Source organism: Onychostoma macrolepis, unplaced genomic scaffold (assembly GCF_012432095.1).
Source record: "Onychostoma macrolepis isolate SWU-2019 unplaced genomic scaffold, ASM1243209v1 Scaffold292, whole genome shotgun sequence".
Lineage (NCBI taxonomy): Eukaryota > Metazoa > Chordata > Actinopteri > Cypriniformes > Cyprinidae > Onychostoma > Onychostoma macrolepis.
The window spans coordinates 1-6,003 of record NW_026704811.1 but is presented as its reverse complement, the minus strand read 5'-3'; the positions used below and the strand labels follow the sequence as shown (position 1 = coordinate 6,003).

Below are 6,003 nucleotides of genomic sequence, written 5' to 3'. Positions count from 1 at the left end.
TCCTGAGGAGATCAAACATCCATGACAAATTTGATTCTGGCCAGTATAGTGGCATTCTGCTGGGTGATTCTGCATACCCACTTAAAAAGCGGCTGATGACACCATACTTAAATCCGTCCACGCAAGCAGAGGAAAAATACAATTCTGCACATACCAAGACACGAGTAACAGTTGAAAGAAGTATTGGTGTTCTAAAAGGAGGTGGTCATGTCTTCACAGGGTAGGCCTGTGTTACAGCAGGTTTATTTTTCTTTGATTATTTGTTTATCTGTTTAGACAGGATAATATGTCAAACGAAGTACAAATTTTGAATCAACTGTCCTCATTAGGAATTGCAATGGAGCCAGAGAGAGCAGCAAAGGTTTGAGGAAAACCTCTTGAAGAAGAGATTGAGGAAGTCCCACAGGAAGAGCAATATAGACAGTTCCAAGACCCAGAAATGCAGGAGGGTGCAACTGCCAGGCGTTTCATTACACAGAACCATTTCACTTAAACTGCACAAAACACATAGGCTAATTGTCCTTTTTATATAAATGTCAATATTTGCTAATAGGACAATACATAAAAGTTATTTACAGTAATTAATCTTTTTTAAAAACTGCATTATTCATAGATTATTTTAATTAAACTTTTTAAATTATTTAAAAAAAAATTAAAAACTATTTAAATTATAGGTGTACTTTGTATTACTAATTTAACTTGTAAATATTCTATACTACTACTATCTCCTATAGTTGTGCATTCAATTACTTACATTTTTATATTTATGAATATGGGGGGCGGGGAGGATCTGTTCTGTTGAAAGTAAAAAATATATTTTTTCTTTTTACTTTTCTTGTCAAATTTATTGTGTGGTGTCTGCATACCAAATAAATACAGTAATCATACAAAAAACTAATGATCCAGTCGTCCCAGCCCATTTCCTTGAAGTTGACGTGCAACTGTTTGCGATTGCACCTCTGTTTGGTGTTCTTGGATGTTTTTTCCCACGTGGCAACGGTGCCCGACGCATCCGCCGCTGGGTGAAGAGGTACTCGTGAGCGGTCTTGTTGTCGTGACCGAACGGGCTTTGATCTCGTTGTAAAGAGCCCTCGCTTCGTGCGGCCAAACACCACAAAGAAGGCTTTTTCCTTATTTTGCCTTCCGGCCCGACCCAGGCCAAGTAATCGCAAGTCAAGCAGTCGGCCTTGATCAGCCGCATCCAGCTCAAAGCAAAGCTGCGGAGCGTTTCTGAAGTTCTTGAACACTTTCCAGATGTCAAACACTTCCCAGTACGGGCGCTATGAGGGTCGATATGTTGAGTCTGCAGCAGGACGGGTTTGTGCTTACCTGAGGCACAGGTGTACAGTCTCAAAGCTGCTGTGCCCTCAGTAAACGTGGCTGGCCTGCGAAGTCCATGTGCTTCTTTCGGAGGATGCGCAGCTCTGCGCCCAACAGACCCTCCTTCTCCATTGAGCTGATGTTGAAGAGGTACCGCTGACGCCTCAGGAGGGGCCCACGGTCATCTGCAAAAATTAAGGTCAAAGGTCAATAAAACAGTCCTTGCATTGCTTCATTAGTTTCATTTTAAAACATATTTTATCTCTGTTAAAAGCATAACACAAAAAGTAGTATGATGCTTTTCATTAACCATTTTAATAATAATTCCATGTTTTTGGATGTTACCATGGTAATACCAAATTCTTGTAGGGTATTATGGCAATGATTCATAGTTTTGGACATCTGTAATAGTATTACCATAGATTTTAGATACGAACTATGGTAGGCTACTACCATGTTTTTGTTTTTTACATTTACTGTTGTAATACCATGATTTTATGGTCATTTACCATAGGTAGTAACCTGGTTTTGCACATGCTATCAAGATAATACAATGTTGGTTTTATCTGTACTACGGTAATACCATTTGTTTTGGATATTATCCATGATAATGTTACCACTTACCATGGTAATACTACGTTAAATTTTTTTTTTTATTTGGACATACAATAGTGTTACCATGTTTTTGTATACAAAATCATGTTTTTAAAATTTACAAGAGTAATATGATTAGCATGGTAATACACTAAGGTTACCATGTTTTTGAATATAATAACGTTTTATCATTTACCATAAGAATAATATGATTTACCATGCTAATAACATGGTTTTGCACTTGGTGTTAGGACAATACAATAATTTTATTTGGACATCCACAATGGTTTTACCATGTTTTTAACATTTTCCATGAAAATACCATGTTTTTTAGACATTTGGTTATACCATGTTTTTGCACATTGTGTCAGGGTAATACAGTGTTTTTAATTGGACACAATGCTTTTTTGGTCACAGTACTATTGTTTGAACATTTACAATGATTTACTATCAAATCTTTTTACAAGGAATCATGATAATACTAAGTTTTTTGACATTCACCATGGTAATACACCATGTGCAGTAAACCATATGGCAATCATTCAGTAACATGGTATTCCCATCTGATACCATCACGGTACTTTTTGAAAGGGAAGACATTTATTTTTAAAAGAGTAAAATGATCAGTCACTTTGATCTTTTGCAATGCAGCTAATTTTTCCACAATCAAAGCTCACACATCGTGATTGTGTGTGTGTGTGTGTGTCTAAGAGAGCACTTTCTCAATGCAATGCAATATGAAGGCAGTGCATTATGAAAATCAAAGGTTTCATTTTATCCAAGAACAGTTTGCTTTCAAAAGACTATTAAAACCAGACGACCTCGGCCTGGAGACCACAACATACTGTAAACACAGCATTATTATCAACCTGCAGCTATTTACCAGTGGGCCTACCACCGTGACATATGGCTTTCACTAACATAGGCTGAAAAGACCATCTGAAGCGCATGGAGAGGGGCAGAGAGAGTGCAACTGATTAGTGCTGTATGAGTGTGTGTGTGTGTGTGTTTGTTGTGTGTGTGGAGATATAAATTACACTGAATGGATGTACAAAGACATGATGTGCAGTCCATTTTAAACTTAAAGAAATAGTTATAACTTAAAGCAAATGTTAATACCAAAAATGGAAATTCTGTCACCATTTACTCGCCTTCATGTCAATCCAAACCTGTATGATCTCCAAAAGGATATATTTTGCAGAATGTTCCAGGCTTCTCTTTTTCACGCATTGAAAGTGAATGGAGAACTAACAGTTGTGCTCCACAGATGAGGTCATACAGGTCTGAAGCAACAAATGTGAGTAAATGATCATTTGTAGGGAAACTTTTCCTTTAGGTGACGGAAAAATGCATGCATTTCTTTCTCGGTGTCTACAGAGGATGTGGTAACTATAAATCTGCAAAGGGCATTTCACACAGCATAAACTAAAACATTCAAAGCTTCTGAGGAGTCAACCTTGGAGCTACATAAAGCAGGGCCATTTAAATACCGTTTTAAACAGATTTACTTTGAAAAAATAAAAACATATTGAGGCCACCTACTTGTAACTGGCCCAGGAGTTTATTTACTTTAAGCAGAGGTCCATCAAAAGTCTTATGCCAGATGCATATTGACACAGTTGGTTTGGGTCAAAGACCCGGATTAAAAAAACGATTGTGTCGATTTAGTGTGTAGTGCAAATCTAAGCAGAAATAAGATGTTTTCAAAATATATATCCACTGACTTTTCTTTTGTATTAACAGAATAGGACAATTTAGCGTAAATGCAGTAGGCTTCAAATGGGTGGTTGACGTGACATTTCAAGCAGTGACAGCAGTATCCTGCCATTTGAAAGGCCATATAATATTTTCCTTAAAGTTTTTTGACGATCATCATACCTGCACTTTTTATGAGCTTCAATTACTTGAGAAAATATACGGAATATAAACTCTATGGGATATTTGTTCTCATAAATAATTCATTTTTCACACTGCAAGACTATTATTAAATGGACCTGCAAAATCTTAAACATGATTAAAGATAGTGTGGCCACTTACTACAGATAAAAATATACACTCTGTCTTATAAAATCTATTTTAACCTCAAATCTTTATACTAACTAGCTAACTAACTAGGTAAACAGTAATTGGGAATAGGAAAAACTGACACTGGGGCTAGTTGTCTCAAGTGAATGTTTCAGTGAGTGGTTTATTGGGAAAAATATTATATATTCATAAATTTGTGTATATATATATATATATATATATATATATATATATATATATATATTCTACTTAAGTTTCACCATCATATTCCAGAAAAAAAAAGTCTGGCATGTTGTCACAATATATGGGGTAAGTTGTCACAATAGAAACCTGATATTAATAGCCAATTATAGGCTCATTTTAAATAGTTAAATTAGTATAAAACCTAAAACAATTCACGAAACAGCTACTGTAAATGTTCCAGAAAACAAATTCTAATTAATAAAATGTTACATATAAAAACATAAAATAAACCATTGTGATTTTATTGTTCATACATTTACCCAACAACTATAAAAAATATTAAAATCATATTAAATATTTGCAACCAACAAGGAAAAAAAAGGAAGAAAAGTTTAATTCAAACTTTTGATTAAAAACCTCCCAGATACAGCGCTTGTGACAATTTAGCAGTGTGACAACTTGCCCCGGTTGTCCCTATAATGTGCATACAAAAGAACTCTCCAATGCAAAGCAGAATAAACAGGCATACCATACCTTGTCCTCTATCTACAAAACTGGTGATGGTATTGGCCGTCCCAGCCTCGTGCAGGACACTAGTATTGACCTCTCCGCTGGTCAGTGACCAGTACAGGGACAGCATGTAGTCATGGGGCGTCACTAAAGGGTGTTTGGGTTCCTCTCTGTCCACCAGCTTCACCGCTCGTAGATGCGCAGGTGCCGGTGCGATGCTTTTCATCACGCCAGCATTGGTCTGACCAGCCCTGATCGCAGCCGGCGCAGGGGATTTCTGCGCAGAAACTCCTTTTTTGTGTCCCGCTTGGTGCTGGATGCTGGAAGAGGATGCGACTCTCACCGCATCCTTGGGTACCCAAGAGCGCACGGCCTCCCTGCGCCCCAAACTCACAGGGACCGCGGCGCGAGCCGGGTTACCCTCGGCTTTTATCAGAGGTGGACCAGCGCGGATGCGAGAGATCTTGGCGTTATCCGAGGGCTTAACGAGAGTCGTACCGTTGCGCGCCACCGGTAACCGTGGATTGGCTTTGGCCGTCCCGGCGCCCCTGTGTCCGGCCACTCCGGCGATGGAGAGCGCCTGCGGGATGAAGTCCAGGTATAAGAGAGTCCAGAAGCCCAATAAAAGAGGGAGACTAGTCAGAACTTTCATCCTCTGATCTTCCTCTGAGATTCGGTGATGGAGAAATGACCGACGGCTCTACCATGAACGGGTCTGGAGAGGTAAAAATGAAGCTTTGGAAACGTCTGATCGATTATTCCGCGCAAATCATTGGCATGAGCCCCTCTCTTCAGAACCATAGTGATCCAGCTCTCTGTCGGAGTGGAGATCCAGGAGTAGGTACAAAAGCGCAGTGTCTCTCGGTGAAGTCCAGCGGTTCTGCTTGATATCTTGTAAGAGACTTGTTTAAAATCCCACTTTTTCCAAGAGGGAAGGATGGCGTAATGCGCTCTCTCGCTCACTCTCTTTCTTTCTCCGAGTTTGAACGTGGTCCAGTGAAAACAGCACCCACGCACGCACGCACGCACACACACACACACACACACACACACACAAATCTGCAGGTGCTTAAATTGCGCGCAAACCTGAGCGCAGGAATTGGAAACGGAATTCCAACGCAAACGGGCTTAATTACTCTCTGATGTCATGCTGTCCAGATTTATTCAACTGCAATATTTCTTCTTAAAGCATGAGTCACTGAATACATAAAACCAAAAGCTTTGCATTAGGTCATCAGAATAGAGCACTGCTTAGGGTCCTCAATCTATGAGCCACGGGTCAGAGCTGGTATGCAGATCATCCATACATTAAACATGATTTGATATGAAAAACGTCACTTCAGAAAAAAATCTCTCAGAAATGGCAAGTAA

General features: G+C 39.1%; 1 pseudogene; it reads right to left on the bottom strand.

Moving 5' to 3' along the window:
* Positions 1-888: 888 nt before the first annotated feature.
* Positions 889-5,291, bottom strand: LOC131535478 (growth/differentiation factor 5-like; annotated as a pseudogene).
* Between the last annotated feature and the right edge of the window lie 712 nt (positions 5,292-6,003).